At 42.8% G+C, this 22874-nt stretch overlaps 1 long non-coding RNA gene across 1 annotated transcript in view; it reads right to left on the bottom strand.

The window, feature by feature from the left end:
- The window catches only part of LOC137525200 (uncharacterized), a 95193-nt gene that overhangs the window by 53962 nt on the left and 18357 nt on the right, over positions 1-22874 (bottom strand). The window contains exon 2 of the long non-coding RNA XR_011022891.1: positions 16006-16074. This is a non-coding gene — a long non-coding RNA (uncharacterized lncRNA). The remainder of the gene's footprint in view (positions 1-16005; positions 16075-22874) is intronic.

Raw genomic sequence — 22874 nt, 5'->3', positions numbered from 1 at the left:
GCCGCGGCGTCTATTAGACGCCGGGCCAGTTCATTCCCCGCAGCCCGCAGTCTCCCGAGAGGCACAGCAGGGCTACGGCAAGATGGCTGCCAAAGCCCTGCACTAGAGACTATTTGTGTCTCCAGTACAGGGCTTTGGGCGCCATCTTGCCATAGCACTGCACTCTGCCTGTCAGCTCGGGAGATGTGCTGCTGCTGGAGGAACGTCGGGGAGCTGCACGCCAGATGCCGGGAGAGGAGACTTCTGTCAGGTGAGTGATTTGGTTTTTTTTCCACAGGTGCATTTTTTTTCTGGTGCTTGCTGCCCACATTACGATTTTCTGGTAACTGATGCCCACATTGCGATTTTCTGGTGACTGCTGCCCACATTGCGATTTTCTGGTGCCTGCTGCCCACATTGCGATTTTCTGGTGACTGCTGCCCACTGTACGATTTTCTGGTCACTGCTGCCCACATTGGGATTTTCTGGTGACTGCTGCCCACATTGCGATTTTCTGGCAACTGCTGCCCACATTGCGATTTTCTGGTGACTGCTGCCCACATTGCGATTTTCTAGTGAATGCTGCCCACATTGCGATTTTCTGGTGACTGCTGCCCACATTGCAATTTTCCGGTGACTGCTGCCCACTTTACGATTTTTTTCTGGTGACTGCTGCCCACATTACGATTTTGTGGTCACTGCTGCCCACATTGCGATTTACTGGTAACTGCTGCCCACATTGCGATTTTCTGGTGACTGCTGCCCACATTGCGATTTTCTGGTGACTGCTGCCCACATTGCGATTTTCTGGTGACTGCTGCCCACTTCACCATTATTTTCTGGTGACTGCTGGCTGCTGCCCACATTATGATTATTTTCTGATGACTGCTGCCCACATTACAGTTGTTTACTGGTAAAATGCTGCCCACTTTACGATTATTTTATGGGGAAATGCTGCCCACTTTACGATTATTTTATAGGGAAATGCTGCCCAATTTACAATTATCTTCTGGTGAAATGCTGCCCAATTTACGATTAATTTCTGGTGAAATGCTGCCCAATTTATGATTATTTTATGGTGAAATGCTGCCCACTTTATGATTATTTTATGGTGAAATGCTGCCCAATTTACGATTAATTTCTGGTAAAACATTGCTGCGTTAGGATTATTTTATGGTGAAACGCTGCCCCATTACAATTATTTTATAGTGAAACGCTGCGCTATTACGATTATTTGGCGCCTATGGGGGGGGGGGCATCCTCATTTTCGCAGGGGGGCCCAGGGATTTCTAGTTATGCCCCTGCCTGTGCTGAATATAGATGGGACAGGCAGAGCGGAGGAGGGACAGAGGGAACATGCCCCGGACACCCGTTACCCCCACACCTGTGCTGAATATTGATGGGACAGGCAGAGCGGAGGAGTGACAGAGGGAACATGCGCCGTGACAGCCACGCACAATTTACGGTTTGGTTCTGTTGGTTTTATACCGTGCATCTAAGCTTTAGTTTGAAGATTTTAGTACTGTTGTGCACTCCCGTCTGAGGTAATGCATGCCAGGAGATGTGCTCCATTGACGTAAGTACATAGGCTGAGAGATGTACCCACGTCAAAGGAACTACATCTCCCGTCATACACTGCGGTGGCTGGAAGCTCGGGACACTGCCTAGGTAGCTTCAGACTGTGGTCACTGTGGTCATCCTTGGAGAACATTTGTGAGCCCCATATGGACGGTGGACTAGAGGAGCAGCCCCCCATAGGTGAGTAATGATGGTCACCCCCAGCCCTCAGTGGCACACTGTATTTTGAACTTGCTTTATGGTGCTTGGGTCAGAGCTTGTATTAAAATAATTTTGTAGGCCTGTGGATGCTGGATATTATGGCTATTATGTCTTATCTGCCGTTTTTTAAGCAACTTTATAGAAGACTGGTGAGTTCAACACAGATTTGAGGGTCTTTACCGCATAGGTCACAATCATTTGTAAACTCAGCTATGGAATACATGCAAACATTTTTAGAATTTTCTTCTGATTTTCGAGGTCTTCCCTTTCTCTCTCTGAGATGCTGTACAAGGGGAGTTCTCTATTCGGTCTGGTCAGCTGAGCTCCACCCTCTGAGTGGTCAGCCTTCACTTCATCTCACTTGTAGACGTCTCTGAAGTGGAGATAAAAATGACCAGTACTTGTCTTGCCATATTCCAAAGCATGTCCTTCAGAATGTGGGCTTCCTTCACTGATAGATACGGCCCAGCTGGCACAGCCTCTACTGCATGAGCGGAATGTACTGCATGGTAGGGACACTGGTACAAGAGAGAATTCCAGTGCTTCTGTTTCTCCAAGATACATCTAGAATATGGCAGAGGTATTGTACATAGAAGATGTGGAAAATCGTCTCTTTTTATAGACATTGTGCAAGTCTCTCTCTTGCAAAGTAGTGCACTGCCAAATAAAACACTTTGTAATAATAAGAATTTCCACTCTGAGTCTTAGATTTCACTAACAGTAACGTTTTACCAGCCTGTTATTTTACTGACAACAGACAGCATGAGTCATCAGAAGGAAGGGATGATGAGGGAGTTGACAGAGAGGAGAGCAGACAGCATGACTATTCAAAAGGGAGGGGATGAAAAGAGAGTTAGCAGAGAGGAGAACAGCATGACTCATCAGAAGGGAGGGGTGAGGAGTGAGTTACAGAGAAAAGTAGACAGCATGGCTCATCAGAAGGGGGGGGGGGATGAGGAGGGAGTTCAGTTAGCAGAGTAGCTGGGCGGAGTTATAGTTTGGGCACTGCAAGGCTTGAATTTTCATACAGTTTTCAGCTGACTGATTTAACCTTTAAGCAGCCAAATCAAGTAAAACTTTATTTGGCCAAATCTTTCCTGCTACTGGAGAAGTGTGCCCTCCTCAGCCTGGCAGGCTCGGCATGGTGGGCATCAGGGAGCTTTTATAGCTACCTGTCTGAACGGCAGGATTGGCTTCCTGTTTCTCCACTGCAGCAGTGCTGTTAACCCGACATGTCTTCTTGGTTCCGATCACACAATATGACATGTGATTGGGATCCAGGCGACCTTGTCAGCATTACAGCACCACCCAGTGGTGGAAGAGGGGTGATGGAAGACTCTCTTCCATCACCTCTCTTCCACCACTGGATGGCGCTGTAATGCTGACACAGTCTCCTAGATCCTGATCATATATCATGTGATCTGATGTGATTGGGACCCAGAAGACCTGTTCAGAGTAGCGGGTGGTTAAATAGAAGAATCCATCCGGAATAGGTAACTGCTCCCTGCCGCCTGTACTAGGCAGCCAAACGAGATTTACCGGCAGAGGTTTAGAGTGCACAGCAGTTTTCAAACACAATATTTTGTTTGAAACTGCTTATTGGTTAAGAAGAGGAAACCTTTTACAGGGTAAGAAACAACACTTCGTTTAGTCAGGGCCGGTTCTCTCATGAAGCAAAGTGAAACATTTGCATCAGGCGCAGATTACAGGGGCAGCATTTTTGTAACAGTATGCAGTCAGAGAAGGATGAGAAGCGAGAGGAGAGCGAGCAAGGTGAAGAGGTCATCATCGGGAAAAAGCAGCTTGTTGTGCTGTGTGAGGAGTCTGATAGTGATTGAGGAGGGGGGAGGCAGGAGAGCATCATTGGGGAAAAACAGCTTGTTGTGCTGTGTGAGGAGTCTGACAGTGAGTGAGGAGGGGGGAGGCAGGAGAGCATTGTTGGGAAAAGCAGCTTGTGGTGCTGTGTGAAGAGTCTGACAGTGAGTGAGGAGGGAGGAGGCAGGAGAGCATCATTGGGGAAAAGAAGCTTGTTGTGCTGTGTGAAGAGTCTGACAGTGAGTGAGGAGGGGGGGAGGCAGGAGAGCATCATTGGGGAAAAGCAGCTTGTTGTGCGGTGTGAGGAGTCTGATAGTGAGTGAGGAGGGGGGGAGGCAGGAGAGCAGCAAAAAGTCTAGAACTGGTCCTGCGTTTAGTAAACACTTTTCTTGTAATAAACAGTAGAGGATTCATATACTTGGACACACTTTATTGTCCCTTTAAGCCTCACCTTGCACAGCAGAAGAAGGCTTGTAAGAGGAGAATGTTATATCCAATTTGCACGCTAGAGAAAGCAGAGCTCAAATACTCTCTAGCTGAACTTTTAATTCAGCCATTGTAAGCTGTGAACATAAAAGCTAAACTTGTCGGTACATTCTGCACAAATGGCCTAATGAATATAATTAAACCCAGGCACATATCGTAGGGTTATGTTTTCCAACCATGCAAATGTCTGTGTTTATTAATAATGGATAAAGTACATCCTATGAAAGGAGCAGAACATATGTTGGTACTTTTCGTTTTTTATCTGATAATTGATATGGAGAATTTTGCCCAGTAAAAACGAATGCATTTGGAAAACTCTGCTTTTGTTCTGCTGCAGAGCCAGCAACTTAAAATAGTTTAAGATAATAAAAGCAAGTAGTTTAAAGGAAGGTTTTTTTAAACTCCTATTCCTAACACAAAGGTTTCTCTATATTCAAGTCACACTTCGTTTTAGAGCTTTTTTTATCCATCGAATTGGCTGATGCTAAATGAATAGCTTTTGGTCAGGACACTGTCCACATATATCATGACAGTCTGTATGTGCTATAGGCTGCAATCTCCTCAGACTGATTCAGACTGTGTTTTCCCCTTTGCTGATTGAACAGTGAAGATGATGCAATTCAGGCATCAACAGCAGCCACGCCCATACAGCCTAACACAAAGCTCTTGTATTACTCTGCTTCTGGTCATGTGTGAGTAATATTTCAAAGCAGGATTTTAAGATGCAGAGGAATCATTTCAGAGGATTTTCAATGCAGATGTTTCCTCATTCTAACCTGCTGTCTCCTATCATTTAGAGTCTGTCCACACTAGATGCAGAGTAGATCAGAGTACATATAACACCCCTGTTGCATTAGTTGGGTGCACATTGTTATAATTTAAGTAGGCCTCAGTTACTTGGCCTGAGTTTTATGTAAAAGGCTTGTCCGCAGTGTATGCCTTTAAAATCAATAGAGGTTTTGTGATGCAGGCAGAGGCATCTCAGGGTCTGCGTGTAGCAGAGGATACACGCAGATACTGAGAACATGTTCCTAAAAGAAGGCCATCGGACTACTCTGACCTCCACGTACACCACAGGAACAGTAAACATCGGCCATATTTACTAAACATCCACATTCCTGCATTTAGGTCAAATGCCTCATTGATTATTAATCAAGTAGGTGGGTATGCTGGCACCACGAGTGGGTCCACCAATAATCTGATCTAGGGGGTGGCGAAGATGATGTCATATTTAACTCTTTCCTAGTCGGTATTAAACCCGGAGTGAGCGATGGAGAGAGCATTCTGCTTCTTCCTTCCACACTAGCTCGCAAGGCCGACTGGGACCTCTAAGCATGTTCTTCCTTTCTGTAATCTGATATAATGTATGCTGTACATAGGTAGTTTAGTGTAACGTAGTTAGGAAGAAGGTACCTGATTGACTTCAGCAGGGAGTCTAATCACGAGCTTGTAACGCAACATGAAGATTGGCATGGCTAGGATATGATGAATGTATCTATCTGTATTCCTGTTTCCTGAATAAATAACGTAAACATTGAAGAAGCCTGAGGAAGTCTATCTCCTGCTTGTTGTGTGGAGAGTCAAGTGATCTCAATAGTCTGTGAGACGTAACTGTAAGAAGTTACTGGTGTCGAAGCAAGGTGATAAGAACAGTTTATAACACACAGGAGTTGCCAATAGGAAAAGTATTGGTAATTCTGAAGATAAGCACATGCATACCACATATGGCAGAAGCCAAGACTCCAAGGGGACTCCAAGGGCCATATCCTATTCAAGGTGATAAGTAGCTTGCAGATCACCTTGCCATCGTGCGAGGATTACCTGCAAATCCTATTGCCCATATCCTTCGTGCGATGGCTGATCGTTAGGGAGCATTACTTAGGCGAAAGCCTGAGTGATGCTCCCCTTTACCGGCGATGGGGAGTGAGGTTAATGCTGTGGTGCTGTCCTTCAGCACCACGGCCTCACTCCCCACACTTGCGCACTCACCCGCTGAACATCCGCCGCCATCTTCCGCTGCAGCATCTGGGGGTCTCCTTTAATATGGAGACCCCCAGAGCTCCCCGTCGGGTCGCCGCACACCATAACCCATTCGCGTTCCGTCGTTTTCACTTGAGAAATGTTCACCTCCCATTCATTAGCCTATAACTTTATCACTACTTATCACAATGAACTATATCTTGTTTTTTCCGCCACCAATTAGGCTTTCTTTGGGGGGTACATTTTGCTAAGAGCCACTTTACTGTAAATGCATTTTAACAGGAAGAATAAGAAAAAAACGGAAAAAATCATTATTTCTCAGTTTTCAGCCATTATAGTTTTAAAATAATACATGCCTCCATAATTAAAACTCACGTATTGTATTTGCCCATATGTCCCGGTTATTACACTGTTAAAATTATGTCCCTATCACAATGTATGGTGACAATATTTTATTTGGAAATAAAGGTGCATTTTTTCTGTTTTGCATCTATCACAATTTACAAGTTTAAAATAAAAAAAATATAGAAATATTTCATCTTTACATTGATATTTAAAAAGTTTAGACCCTTAGGTAAATATTTACATGTTTTTTTTTTATTGTAATGTTTTTGTTTTTTTATATTAAACATTTTATTTGGGTATTTTTGGGAGGGTGGGATGTAAACTATAGTTTTATAATGTAATTGTGTATTGTTTTTAATTTTTTTTACTTTTAGTTGTAGTTTTACTTTTTGGCCACAAGATGGCGGCCATGAGTTTGTTTACATGACGTCACTCTAAGCGTAACACACGCTTAGAGTGACGCAGGGGGGGGGGGGGGCAACGGCCATAAAAAGCACAGCTTCCTAGAGAAGCTGTCGCTTTTTCAGCGGGGGAGAGGAATCAGTGATCGGGCACCATAGCCCGATACATTGATTTTGTGGCTACCGAATCCGCGGCCGGGAGTGCTCGTGCACGCACGCGATCGGCCGCGGTAGCACGCATGGTTAAAAGCCCCCCACGTAGCTCTGTCAGGCACCCCTGTCATTATAAATACCACCACTGATCACCCGATGCCTCTCGCCGCAAAATCTGTTGCGTAATTACAGTGTATCTAACAATTACTGTCCGCATAGGAGCCCAGACAAAGCATCTTTGAATCTGCAGCCGGGGCTCCCCATTGGTCCGTTGTCTGAACCAATGCTGTGGTGACGACGTGCGTTAGCTGATTTAGACCTGCTTTTTGCAGGTCTAAGCTAACACTCATGTCTGCCTGGAAGCATCGCTTCCCGGAGGCATGAACAGGGTAACTGGATACCAAGCGAGTTCTTTTCCGCCTGGGGGGGTCTAAAGTTTAATAAGATAAGGCGATGCCCGCATCGCCTAAGTTAAGAACTCGCCAGTGCTTAGCGCTGGCGAGTTCAGCAATAGGATATGGCCCCAGGTGTCTGAGAGACACGTGTACTTCAGGATACTTCAGGATGCTGCTTGAGGAGTGCTCAAGAGCTATTTGACGTAGCGTGTCAAACAACTTTAACGGGGGACGTTGCAGGAAGGGCAGGGTGGACCGATGACCAGGAATGAACACAGAGCCTTCCCACTGTTTACTGCTTAGTTGAGTATCTACATCAAATGGAAGAATAGGTGAGTATCTATCCTGATTCCTGAAGTAATGAGCTAAAATTTTGCATAATCATAATTCTGCATCATACATTACAATTACGATGCAAAATCACAATGCAACATTTTGGGTAAATTCATAATTAATTTTGTTTGTAAACAATAATAAGGTACCATAATTTTGTAATTTTTTGTAATTTTTGTGTATTTTTATGCCCAATTACGGTAAGCTGTTGATAGCAAATCCAGCCTACATGCTATTGTCACCGAAATTGCTATGTATATTAAGGGGAATGGTGGGAACAAGAGAAAAAAAATTCAAAAAGACCCTGTAGTTTTTTAGAAAATCGATTTAAATATAAAAATGCAGAGGTAAAATGTTTTTTTAAACTCGATGGACGTATGTCTTTTTTTCAACCCAAATAACTATGTAACTAAAACTGTCACTTTTCTGAGTTTAAAAAAAAAAAAATTCTTGGCATATTTAAAATCAATTTTCTCAAAAACGGCAAGGTCTTTTTGAAAAATTATTTCTTTGTCTTATTTCCACTCTTCCCCTTCAAGGACACCCGAAGCGAAAATAAACGAATGAAATAAACAATTGTATCAATCTTCCTTCTCCTAAAAATGACTTTTTAAGATATTCCACAGTTTTATGTTTAAATCTACTTTTTAAGTTTTAACTGTTTTATTGTTTTTGCTCATTGACACATTCATTAAAGTAGGCCAGAGACAAAATCTACTAACTATTGACCCTTTTTGCCTCTTTCCTGTTCTCAGAAGCCATTTTCTGCTAGGAAAGTGTTTTATAGTTGGAATTTCTTATCTGTGGGGGTCATACTGTAGTCACTTTCTGTCTGAGTCAGGACTGAGTCAGCCACTTACACACTGTAACGGTCTTGTGTCGTAGCTCAGAAAACTGATTATGTGGTGATCTGCAGAATCACCAATAATGCAGACGCTATACCTGATTATGTGTGATCTGCAGAATCACCAATAATACCAGTATAGCAAACAAAGAGCTGAGTGTGTAGTGATTAGGTGCAACCGTAACTTAAATAGTTTAATGAGACCTCACCAGAGGGGCTGGTGAGGTAATATCAGTACACTGAACGTGCACTAGAGTACAAGCTCCAGCAGGCTGGAGAAAACAATATCGAAGAGGCCGAATCTCCTGTGGAGCGGGTGATTCAGGAAGTACTGCAGCCAAGTGATCACCGGAGAAGCGGGTGACTCAGACGGTACTACAGCCTATGAGATACAACTAGTACTGAACTAGTGATTAACTGGGAGCAGGCTAGTCAGACTATACTGCAGCCGAGTGATCACCCTTGGAGCAGGTGAGTCAGACTGTACTGCAGCCTAGGAGACACAACCAGGACTGCACAAATAATAACTTCACCAGAGGCGCTGGTGAAGCTAGCACCTCACCAGTGGCGAGGGCCCACTGGTGAGTAGAATGGTCTGACGGGCAAGTTTCGGCAACAGAGAGGTAAGTATCGGTACAGAATCGTGAGAAAGAAGAGTAGTCGGTAATCAGGCAAAGGTTCAGCAACAACAAGGCAGATGGCAAAGGTACAAGAACGGAAAGCAGGATCAGAGTCAGGGGGGATAGCTAAGAGTCATACACAGGAGATCAATATAATACAATATCCTAGTCTAGGTGTGAAGTCCTTGGCATCAACACCCGGGAACTAGTCTTAATCAAATAAACAGTAACAAGGTAGCAATATCCTAGACTAGGTGTGAAATCCTTAGCATCAACACCTGGGATCTAGTCTAAGGTCTGAGCGCTAACACGCAGAGTATTCACGACAACAGACAATGTGTGAATGAAGCCCGGAGGCTTAAGAAGCAGAAGAGACCCCACTGGCACGCCCCCCTACCATCAGCCAATCCTGGGCGCCATGGGACTCCTCTGACGTCATCCGACCTAAAGGACAGCTGACGGGCTTCCTCCCCGCATAAAGGTCTCGTCTGTGTGCGCGCCCGCGCGAGACAGCGACCCCCTGCACCCGAGAACATTCCATCCTCGGCGTCCTAGACGCCGAACGGAGGGATGGCCGCATAGAGGCAGCTGTGGTGGCAGTGCTGTTCGTCGCAGCTGCCTCGTGTATTACACATACCTGATATTTAACTCTTTCAGGCAGAGGAAGAAAAAAAGGAGCACAGCATAGTAATTTGTGTGCTAGGCACTGTACATACCCATGTCTATCTCATCATGTCACACATCACTTCAGGTATCCTTTAACATACACAGTCATTTTGGTGATGATAGTCGGCACAAAATTACACAAAAAGTAGTCAAAATTACTAATGGATTCCGCAAAATCAATTGAATGTCCAATTGATTGTCGTAATTACATATGGCCGGTACTGCGAAAAATTATGTGACATTTTACTTAATTGCAATTATTAGTTTACATATAAATAGGAGACACCGAGAGCCCAATATAGTGTAGTATGTATTGGAAACCGTGGATAAATGTAAGTGTGAGATGAATATACTCACAAACATGGGTTACCTCTTAGGCAACCACTGTAGATGCAGGTGAGGAGATTAGACCTGTCCTCACTCAGGATTAAGATGGCGCTCTCTGTAGATCAGGAAAGTAGGGGTAGGTCACCCCTCCACCAGGGGAAGACACAGTATTATCGTAAGAGAACAGAGGCGCCAGCAGGATAAAAGGTAATAAAAATTTAAAAATTTGCTGGGAGGCAGTGGTGGACTTACCTCCGGAAAGCAGACTCAAAATACTGTCTGAATTAAACAAATAAATTTATTACTGGTACCCCAAAAGATGCAACACGTTTCGCAGGCACAGCCCGCTTCATCAGGCAATAAGATAGGGGACAAACAGTAGCTCGTCAGTAGCACGAATGGCACCTCTGACAGGGTACCAATAATAAATTTATTTGTTTAATTCAGACAGTATTTTGAGTCTGCTTTCCGGAGGTAAGTCCACCACTGCCTCCCAGCAAATTTTTAAATTTTTATTACCTTTTATCCTGCTGGCGCCTCTGTTCTCTTACGATAATTATTAGTTTACGATCATCCCTATTAAGCCCCCAGAAGCTACTAAGGTCTCTTCAAATTGAAAAAGTCCTAAAGTTACAATGCTCATCGGTGCGAGGATGACTCGGAATGTCTATGGACTGACAATGTCTTTGTAAATCAGCCCCTGAGTCTCCGCCCACTACAAAACACTTTATTCCATAGACCAGGATCTTCTCATCTCCCCGGCGGCCAGTGGCAGAGTGCAACAGGTGCCATTATATATCTTCACATCACACGTTCTTTTACCAATAAAAAATGACTTCGATTTTCTCATCAATAAGAGAATGCTGCCAGCCCGATGACAGATCTTTTATAAAATCGATTAAAACACTTTGGCTCCCGCTGAGCTGTAATAAATTGGCTCATTTATTTCTATAGACGGAAGAGCTTGCAGATCATTCAAAGTAATTTATGAATTAAGAAACAGTCAAAAATGTGCAGATCCAGAAATAACCGCAATGCTCATCTGTTCAATCGTAACAACAACGGGCAGGAAAAAACGTGTTTCCTCTCTCTGTATAAAAGTAGCTGAAAATACAAGTGTGGGAGAAAATATTTATAATCTTGATTTGAAAGGACACCTGACCAGGGATGGGCTAAAATCCCAATAACCTTCTTACATTATTTTTCTCGAAAATAATGTTAAATTCAACTATTGAGCGAAAATGCCGTAAAAAATAATTTTGTAATGAGTTTGAGATTATTCAAATTTTTTGCAAATATTTGCGCTGAAATTAAACGATATTGACTTTTTTTTCTTACAAATTTCTGTTGTAAATATATATATACCGATATATATATATACCGATATATATATATACACCGATATATACAGTATATACTGAGATATATATACCGAGATATATATACCGATATATATATATACATATATATATATATACATACACCGATATATACATAGATAGATATATAGGTAGAGATATAAATATATATATATATATATATATACATATATATAGATATATATATATATATATATATGTATATATATATATATATATATATATATATATATATATATATATATATATATATGTATATATATATATATGTATATATATATATGTATATATATATATATATATATATATATATATTTATATATATATATATTTTTTTCAACAATTTTTTTGCAAATTTGTTTCCTTTGGCCATTTTGCGAAAATACAATGTAGTTTTGTGAATATTTTCTCTAAATCAAAATTAGCACTTTGGTGAGAATGTTCCAGCAACACTGCACCTGACCCATGCGGAAACTGCCTAAGCACAGAGTTATGTTCATGCTGGATCCACATACCTCTGTGTGTTGTCCGTTTCCCTCCTTGTTCTTTCTGGTCCTCATAATCATTGCTTGAAAAATGTGACTTTTCAAGTCAAATTTTCAGACAGCAAGAGGCGGGCTTGCGGTGTTGCTCCTCCCATCACCCTCCCCTTCCCTCTTCTTCCCTGCCCCAATCACTCCCCTTGAGGGAAGGGAAATAGGGGTGATAGGAGGAAATATCACAGCAAGCCTGCCTCTTCCTGTCTGAAAATGTGACTTTATGCGACTACAGGGACCAGGGGGAGAGAGGAGAGCAACGAATAATGAACTGAGGTATGTGAATCCAACATAAACAAAACTCTCTGCTTACCTTAGGTAGCTTTAAATCGGGTCAGGTGTCCTTTAAAGTGAACCTCCAGACTAAAAATCTACTTAGCAGCACTGAAGAGGCTTGGGGCTTGATTCACAAAACGGTGCTAACTGTTAGCATGGCTTTTCTTGCGTTTTAGCGCGTTTTTGTGTGAAAAACAGGATTCACGTGAAAAACATTATTGCGCGCAAAAATTTGTGTTTGCACGTAAACGCAAATTTTTCACACATTAACGATCGGGTTCGTGCGATAACACAAATTTATCACGTGAACGCGATCGTTAACGCGGGGCAAATTCGTGTTAATGCGCGAGCGCAAATTTTTCCACGCAATAACCATTATCACACGAAATTTCGCGCAAAGCACTTTTCACAGCGTGCTAACAGTTAGCACCATTTTGTGCATTTTTCCCCTGATGCTGTGTAAAGTATGATGGGATTTCTGATGTTGTTGTTCTCCTTCTGTGGTTTTGGAGCAAATGTTTTTATTTTTTTACTTTGAATTTGAGATTTGAAGCCTAGTGCGCGCAGCTGGGAGGGGTGATCAGTACACAGGACAGTTGGAACTATGTCTCATGCTCCCTGTCACCTCCTTTCAACCAAAAAGATGGCTGCCCCCATGAAATCACAAATATCTGCCTGTTCTTTTAGAACAGGCTGGTTAAAAGATTATATTACCTATCTATTTTAATTAACATAACTAATGTAACTTAATGACAGTATGTTTGTTTAGGCTGAAGTTCCTCTTTAAGATTAAATTGCTGCTATGTAACAACTTCCCTTGAATCCACCTGTTCTGTAATTGAAGTGTACCTGTAGCGTAATAAAAGTAGAAAATGTGATACTTTCCCTTAGGCCCCTTTCACACTGGCGCATTGTGTTACCCTTTTTTGTCGCAGGTTAAAGCTACAACAATGAAAGTCTCTGGGGAATTTCATACCCCTGTGATCCTCTGGAAGTGCCTGATTTAATGCAAAAGCAACAGCGGGTTTGTCATGAACGGGGCAGCTGCGGCAAACAGCACCGCCGCAGCTGCCGCCATGCTGCCACCCGTCCTCCCGGCGTCTAGGACGCGAGGACGGAATGTTCGTTTACTTTATGCGGGGAGGAAGTCGATCAGCTGACCTGCTGGTCAGCTGATCGCAGAGGAGACTCACGGCGCCCAGGATTGGCTGTGCGCAGGGGGGCGTGCCAGTGAGGTCTCCTCTGCTTCTTAAGCCTTCGGGCTTCAGTCTGGCGCTGTCTGCTGTCGTGAATGCCTCGTGTGTTAGCGCTCAGACCTTAGACTAGATCCCAGGTGTTGATATCAAGGACTTCACACCTAGACTAGGATATTATTATTGCACTGATTACCTGTGTATGACTCTTGGCTAACTCTGACTCTGATCTCGCTTTCTGATTCTGTACTTTTGCCTAGCTGCCTTATTAGTTGCTGAACCTCTGCCTGATTACCGATTACTCTCTTGTCTCACGATTCTGTACCGATACTTACCTCTCCGTTGCTGAACCTCTGCCTGATTACTGATTACTCTCCTGCCTCACGATTCTGTACCAATACTTACCTCTCTGTTGCCGAACCTTGCCAGTCAGACCACTCTACTCACCAGTGGGCCCTCACCACTGGTGAGGTGCTAGCTTCACCAGCTCCTCTAGTAAAGTTATTCATTAGTGCAGTACTGTTTGTGTTTTCTGCTTCTAGGCTGCAGTATGGTCTGAATCACCTGCTTCTCAGGCGATCATTAGTGCAGTACTGCTTGTGTCCCCTGCTCTTAGGCTGCAGTACAGTCTGAGTCGCCCGCTCCTCGGGTGATCATTCGGCTGCAGTACTCTCTGAATCACCCGCTCCTCGGGAGATTCGGTCTCTTCAGTATTGTATCTCCAGCTTCCTAGAGTTTGAACTCCATTACAAGGTCAGTGTACTGATAGTACCTCACCAGCCCCTCTGGTGAGGTCTCCTAAAACTATTAAAGTTACGGTTGCACCAAACACTACACACTCAGCTCTTTGTGTTGCTATACTGGTATTATTGGTGATCCTGCAGATCACACATAATCAGGTATAGCGTCTGCATTATTGGTGATTCTGCAGATCACCAAATAATCAGACATCTGAGTTGCGACACCCAACCGTTACAGTGTTGTCGTAAAGGGGAGGATGAAAAAGAAGGAGGAGGAGGGAGGAAGGACAGGATGGAAGGGGAGGAGGGAGGAAGTAGAGGGTAGAGGAAGAGGAAGGGGGAGGGGAGGAAGGAGGGGGAGGAAGAAGATGAGGGGAGCAAGGAGAAGATGAGGGTGGAGGGAGGGGAGGAGGAAGAGGAGAGTGGGGGAGGAGGGTGGGGGAGGGGAAGAAGAGGAGGGTGGGGGAGGGGGAGGGGAAGAAAAGGAGGGTGGGGAAGGAAGGACAGGAGGAAGAAGGGGGAGGAGAAGATGGGGAGAAGGGAGGGGAGAAAGTAGGGGTGGAGGAAGAGGAGGTTGGTAGAGGAAGGACAGGAAGGAAGGGGAGTGGAGGAAGGGAGAAGGAGGGAGGGTGGGGGAAGAAGGATAGGAAGGGGAGGAGGGAGAGATTGCAGCACAGCTCCATCAGGCTTGTCTGTCTCTCTCATTTAGTCTTGCTGATTGTTTTTGAGGTTAAGCAGTGTGCTAAGGATATTTGCAGGAGGTTTATCTCCCTAAATCAGCGGGATTAAAGATTTAGCATAGATAGTAATCCAATTATTGTGCTCAGTGGGAGGCAAATGCTCTCTCATTTACAGAGTAACCGGAATGTTATTGAAATGCAAATGTCGCTCATCATCTCTGAGCAGTGTCTCCATGTCAGGATTTATTTCCAACACGTCTCCATTAATTTTATCTGCCGAATAAACCTACAGATTAAGAATTAATTGTACCCCGTCATTAAAATTCCTAAAGTCCAACTCCAACAGTTACACGTATGTCTGCCGTTACCAGGCAAGCGTTTTAAAGAGGAACTGTAGCGAAAAGGGGGAAAGAAATGGATGAATACATTGCAAAGTGTGAAGTTTAAGAACAGAAGAGAGAGGAAGAAATGATTGATATTCGCCATGTAATTTGTTTATATTGTTTGATCCACAATCAGCCTGCATGTCATCATCTTTACTACTGGCAGACATGAAAAAAAACTAGACAGCACCAACTGCCAGTATTATAACCACACCCCCTATCAATGTGATAGGCTAAAATGTTTCTTTTTATAGATATACATATGCACAGAGGGAGCTATTGGTTGATTGGCAGTTGGAAACAGCTGTTATTTCCCACAACGCAATGAGGTTCACAGACAAGAAACTGTCAAGACCTAGGTCCTGTGACATCACATTGTGGGAGGGGTTTCACCACAATATCAGCCAAAGGGGGTATCAGCTACTGATTGGGATAACGTTCAATCCTGGGTTACAGTTCCTCTTTAAGTGCTTATTTGGTCCGATTTTAAGGAAAGAAGCAAGATAATTCAAAAACAAAAATCTACTTACCCGGGGCTTCCTCAAGCCCCTGGCAGCCGTCCTGTGTCCTTGCCACAGCTCTGCTACCAGCCGGTGGCCAGGTAATTTGATTTTTGTTTTTAATTACCCCAGACCTTCCCTTTAAAGGTTTTCTTCACTATATTTCATATATGAAAACAAATCTGTATTACATACCGGCCTACAATTCACCTTTCTCCTGTGTTTTCTCCTAGTAAATTTTCATCTTATGTACAAAATAATTTCCTGGCAATTAAAACAAGTACAAAAACAGTAAGTAAATTAAACTCATTTTGACATGCAGAAATTTGCAGATCAGCAAAACTGGCATATTCAATTAGACAAAATGCTTGCAAAGTAAAGTGAAACAAACAAAAGAGATTCAATTAAACTTTTGATAAATGAAATATTTTTGATAGGCATCAAGGGCTAAAATCGATTGAAAGATAGCACTAATATCAATAAGGTGGCACTTCACAATCATTTACATGGAAAAGCATTGTTCTTGCCTGATGTGGCCACATGGCAAACATGGCTGCTTGACGAGAATCTCGATAAAGGTGGCTACACCCCATTAATTTCCAAATACCGCCCCGTCCCGGAAGCTTTGCTCCTCCCAGGAGACCCTCATGTCCTCTAGCTTGGTCACCTCCTCTCACTTTCGAGTCCAGGATTTCTCCCAAGTGACCCCTCTTCTTTGGAACTCTCTCCAACAGCTTGTCGGTCATGCGACAAGCCTGGAAATCTTCAAACTTATGCTAAAAACACACATGTTCAGACAAGCCTATAAGTTGCTATAGGTAGCATTGGAGATTCACTGCCTTATCCATTAACCCCTGTGTCCTCTTCCCTGTTGGTTCAACCCCACTTCCCTCTAGATCGTAAGCTCGCAAGGGTAGGGACCTCCTTCTATAATTTCTTATTTTGCTGTAATTTACCATATGACTGTAGGTGTTACTATTGGATGTATGTACATAATACATATGAATGAATGTATTATTACTGGATGTCATGATCGCACAGTATATGGAACTTCTCATGTATATATGTTCCCCCATATTTGTTTTGTACTATGTACAGCACTTGGCACTATATAAATAAAAAAAATATAATAATGTTGCAATATAATATTCAGGTTTCCTTTTTTTGATATACAGTCTAACCAGCAAGCTCATGGTGAACCAGAACTCCCAGGAGTGTGTGAGGGGCTACAACGCACCAAAAAGCCCTCTTACTTTATGGAAAACAAAAGTTTGTTTTCTTAAAACAGAAAGTCTTTTTTTTTAATAAAAACTATTGGTTATATAGAAACATTATGGGCTCGATTCACAAAGCGGTGCTAACCCAGTTAGAGACTTTAGGCGTGATAACCGTTGCACCACACTGGTGAAAAGACAGTTTAGGCGTGATAAGTTTAGGTGTGATAAGTTTAGGTGTGATAAGTTTAGGCATGATAGGTTTAGGCATGCTAAGTTTAGATAAGTGTAGATAGCGTGCAAAGTCCCGCACGCAAAGCAGCGCCATTAAACTCTATGCACAGTGCACCAGACTTTGCTAGCGCAAAACGTTTGATCAGCTGTGCACTGCGGTGCTAACGCAGTTGGTGCTTAAACTTATCATGCCTAAACTTATCACACCTAAACTTATCATGCCTAAACTTATCACACCTAAACTTATCATACCTAAACTTATCATGCCTAAACTTATCACACCTAAACTTATCACACCTAAACTTATCATGCCTAAACTGAGTTTAGGCATGATAAAGGGCTTTTCGCCAGCGTGCTAACTGTTAGCACCGCTTTGTGAATCAGGCCCTTAATGTTTGTTGAAATTTCTTGATTTATAGATAATTTTTTTATTTCATTTTTTTTATAACTGGGGACACACACGTGTGTGATATTTTGGTCCAATAGTTACAACGAAATGGAAAGATCAAAATTAAAAAAAAAATGTATGAAGTCCTGAACAAGCATGCAGGTCAGATGTTTCTGACTGAAGTCTGATAAAAGTAGCTGCATGGTTTTTTCAGATGTGTGATTTAGAAACTACTGATGCCAGAGTGATCGGCAGGGCTGCCAGACAACTGGAATTGTTTAAAAGGAAATAAATATGGCAGCCTCCATATCCTTCTCACTTCAGGTGTCCTTTTGGAGAGAATGGCCTCAATTCTGGTAGCTATGTGAGGTAAAAAATTTTTGTAGGTAAAATACCTCATGCGGTATTTTCCTCTCTTTTTTTAGCAATTCTGAGGTAAATGCATAAAGTGAGGTAAAACATGAGGTATTTCAGAGGTAAGAAGGCAGTAAATAAATAATACTAGTCTTTAATTGTCTTCCATTAGTTAGGATAGCCTTTGGAAGATGTTTATTTTTTATTTATATTTTTGAGGGGAAAGTTATATTTGATTATGTAGCAAACTATGAAAAGTATATTTATAGGCATCCCTTATAAAAAAAAATCCAGTAAATATTTGGAGTTCTATTTCTACTATTCTTTTCTATTACACAGCCTGAATAGGACCTCCACTAAAAACTGCAAAATGCATACAAATTGACTTTACCTCCAGGTACAGGCAGGTCTTAAACTAATTGGTAAATTATGTGCTAACATGCCCCCTACTTTCCATGAGAATAGCCATGTTTGGTAAATTACCTCATAATTTTACCTCATGAGGTAAAACATGACTGAAACCTACCAGAATTGCTAAATGTCAGTACATCATGAGGAAAATTACCTCACATGAGGTCATTTGTTTGATAACCCTATCAGAATTGAGGCCAATGGGTCCAACTTGCCATGAAATTAAGTTTGGCATTCTTGCGTGCTCATTCCTATCCTCCAATCCCCAATAAGGGTTCACCGATATCACAGTGGCCATCTCTATTGTTCCTATTGAACTTGCAATAAGTCAAAAAAGCAAATACAGCTATGGTCATCTTGCGGTAATTTTTTGCAAAATTTAAAACAGAATTTTATCATGCGTGTGAGAAAATAATTTTCACAAATGATGTCTTAGTGCATAAGAAAATGTATTATATTTTTGTGAAAATTCCAAGTCAGGCACAAATGACAGTTTTCAACACAAAAAATGACTTTGGCAAAAAAATCTGAGCTCATCCCTATTAATAATATTTAATCATCCCAAATGTGCCAAATATTAACAGCAAACAACAATCATTTTAAAGCTGCAGGGACAGCCATACTAACCAAGGAACAACACATTTATAAGTAGTTAAATACTTGTTCTACTTACATAATGTTAGGGACAGCGGAGACAACGCCGTCATGCCGGGCAGCATGGCGACGGTCTCCGCTTCCCAGCCGGCAGGCTCCGCCGATCACGCGGAGATGCCGGTGCAGGCTGACGAGGACGCCGCCACCGCGTCTGGTGACATGGCGGCGGGTCCTGCATTGCGACAGGCGGACTTTAGTCCGCGTGCAGATGCGGATCCTGGGCCTCTCCAACTTCCAGAGGCAAAGGGTCTTGCGTGCGCGCGCAAAGAGGCAGGATTTTTACCTCCTACGTAGGAGGGTCAGCTGACTCTCCAGTCAGCTGACCTCCAGAGGTCTTCTGATTGGCTGGGGCTCTGGGGCGGTGCTGAGGAGTCCTCCAGCTACATAAGGACTTGCTGGGCAGTAGCAAGTTGTTTGCTGTCGTGAATACACTCTGTGTGAACGCTGAGACCTTAGTTCAGTGCCCTGGTGTTGATGCTAAGGATTTCACACCTTAGTTAGGATTGTATTTGATATTTACCTGTGTCTTGACTCTGGCTATCCCTGACTACTCTCTCTCTCTTAACGATTGTGTACCTTGCCTATCTGATTCCTGTTGCCAACTTTTGCCTGATTACTGATTACTCTTCTGCCTACTGCTCCTGTACTGCTGCCGCCTTCTCTGTTGCCGAACCCTTGCTAGTCTGACCTTTCTCCCTTCAGTGGAATGTCTCCCACTGAAGGGTTTTCTCTGAGGCTTGCCTCTCCGAGACGTCTGCCCCAAGCAGATGATTGCTGCTCGGGGCCGAGATCCCTCACTCAGCCTGGTTAGAGGATCTCACACACAGGGTTCCCATTCAGAGGTAACCACACCTCTGAGGAATTGCCGTGTGGTGGATATTTCCACGGTATTGTAACGTTACTGTTTATATTTGTTATCCTTGTCCTAGTGTTCAGAGGTTAGTGATATATCTGTATTATTGGTGATTCTGCAGATCATCCATAATCAGGTATATATCTGCATTGCTGGTGATACTGCAGATCACCAACAATCAGATTCTCTCTGTGTGTTGACAACCGAACGTTACACGAACGTTACACATAACATATGTATTTCATGAGCTTTTCCCTTCTCAGTCTTGTGTCACACTGCACTGCACTCAGCCAATGAGTGAGGAGCAGGAATGTGGGAGGGAGATAACAAGCTTCCTTCTCGTCAGCAATGTACCAAATAGAGCCAGGCTGACTGAGATAAGATTTATTACAGAAGAAACATTTATGGTTATATTGGAATGCTTGAAATGCAGGGTAAGGTTGTAGACTACATAATAAACACAGAGCAGTGGGTAAATGGAATTTGATTTTATGGCTGACAATCTCGCTTTAAAATTGGCTACCAAAACGTTTAAAGGTAATCATTTCATAATGGGGTATTTCATAATTTTACAATCTTTCATAATTGTGGTGATCTAAAAATAAATGTGTCTTTTTCAGAAAAAAAGATAGTATTTTTCTGATGAACTGCCAGTCCTCTAAAAATAGAACCCGTGTGATGTGCCCATGGAGAGCATACTTAGAGACTTATGACACATGTATGGAAGCAGTAGATAAGAGTGATTTGTTCTGGGACATCTCAGAGGTCGGAGAGGAGGCAGTTGTCCGCCCCGCGTATAGTAATAGCTGACGATGAGGCCAGGCTTGTACATCGGGGCTGCATCATTAGCACAACACGCCACATCTGATGACTCTCCATACATTTGCGGAGCGGTGAAGCACAGTAGAGACCGTTTAGCTGAAGCTCTCGTCTTATTTCTTCTCATTTTGCTCACAGTCAGCTTGAATAAATAGAAGAAATGGCTCAAATTAGAGCAGAGACCCATAAAATCTCTGTGTATGGCCGAGCTCTCATCTCACACGTGTGCGGCGACTGATTAAATCCTCAGAAGTCACTGAGTCTGAGCAGACCTGCCTCCCACGTACAGACAACAGAGCTATTCCACAGTCCACGTGTTTATTAAATTCCAGCAGAGCACAGAGCACACGTCTTAAAAAACTAGAAACTGTTTTTCATGTGCATTGATTTTAGGGAATAGTTTGAAAAATGTGTGCAGGTTGAATGGGTTAAAGAACTAAGGTTGAATTTCATGTTTTTTTATTCCATTCTCCCTTTCCCACGTACAAAAGAAAAAAACGACTCCCTCTCCACACCTTCATCACTAATTTACAAAAATCAGGGATGAGCAGAAACTACGCCAGTGCGAATTTACACATCGTAGTTCGCATCTACACATCATAGTTCGTAGGTGAAGTTTTAAAACTACGCGTAGTGAAGTACTGTTATGCGTCGCTTACGCCCACTATGCGTAGTTAACATGTGTATTGCATAGTGAACTACGAATGCGTTACTCGCATCTAATTTTCCGCGTGCAAATGTATGCTTACAAATTTACGCATTGGAAAGGGGAATGTACGGAAGAGTTCCTGGTATAAGCATTTAATAGAGAAATGAATGCATACAATTTTCTGTAAATGGGCATAAGCATCCGCATCCGTGTTGCTTGCAAATTTTCACCCGTTTTTGAATTCGGCAAATTTTCGCGAAAATCTTCAGAAAATCTTTGCGTTTTCGACCAGCATCGAAAATTGAAGAAACTTCCCTGTATGCGTACGCTTATGCCCTTATGCGGAAAAATGTCCGCAATAATCCGCAAGAAACTTTGCTGTATGCAGACGCTTATGCCCTTATGCGAAAAAATGTCCGCCATAATCCGCAAGAAACGTCGCTTTATGCAGACGTTTATGCCGTTATGGGGAAAAATGTCCGCAATAGTCTGCTAAGACATGCGTGCTGAAGCTTCGCGTAACAGTACTACGACTACGCGGAAATACGTACTCGATGAACTACGAATTTAACACGAAAATAATTGGCATTAGGTGCAAATTAACGTGAAAATATTCGATCGAAAATTCGCCTGTCGAAACGAAATTAGGCGAAAATTCGGCTAAAAATTTTTTTGCATTTTCGCTCATCACTGATCCGCATACACTACGCTTCACACTACGCGTAATTGCGTATTTTAACGCATAGTCTACGAAATGCATACAAAAAGCAAATATTTGAATTAGAAGCCATAGTTTGGCGAAGCGTAATTGTGTAAAACTACGCGTAGTTCCAGCGTTGCAAAGTTGGCTGACTACGACCATCCCTAACAAAGATCCTTGGGGATGGTTCCAATATCCTTGCAATCTCCTTGGAATAAACCAAACTGCTTCTCCCTGGAACCATTGCTTAGTTCCTGAGTCCAGAAGGCACCTAGAGTGTATAACAAGGGGTTTAGTGCAAGACAGACAAAAACGGCACAGGGAATTTGGGTGCCTCATGAGCCGCCATGGACTGTAATGTGAATTACAGCTATAGAAGCACTTAGACAGTAATTTGGATGATGTCAAAAGATGGAGCTTAACTTACTAAAAAAATAGCATACTCCTGTCACCAGCAATAGCTGGCATGGCAACCAAATTGGGAATAGTAATTAACTCTGCCAGGGTGAGGAGTTTTTTGGCTTTACCCTGAGCCCAAATGTCCCGGCGCCTTCATTACATGCATGGGGTTTAGGAGCAAATTAACCCCACCAACTCCAGCCACCATCAGCTCTACATTCCAAAAACTGTTGCATCACATACCTCGAGGCCATGGCTTGTTCCATGTCTAGCATGGAAGGTAGTATCTAACAGGGGGTAACTGGCTGACATAACAACACCATCTCCCCAGGTGGTACAGTGAAAGTACTCTGCCTGCAGAGGCGTATCTAGAGGGGTGCAGGCATGGC

Source organism: Hyperolius riggenbachi, chromosome 7 (assembly GCF_040937935.1).
Source record: "Hyperolius riggenbachi isolate aHypRig1 chromosome 7, aHypRig1.pri, whole genome shotgun sequence".
Taxonomy (NCBI): domain Eukaryota; kingdom Metazoa; phylum Chordata; class Amphibia; order Anura; family Hyperoliidae; genus Hyperolius; species Hyperolius riggenbachi.
Note: the sequence above shows the minus strand (reverse complement) of the source record. Positions and strands in the feature narration are given on the sequence as shown.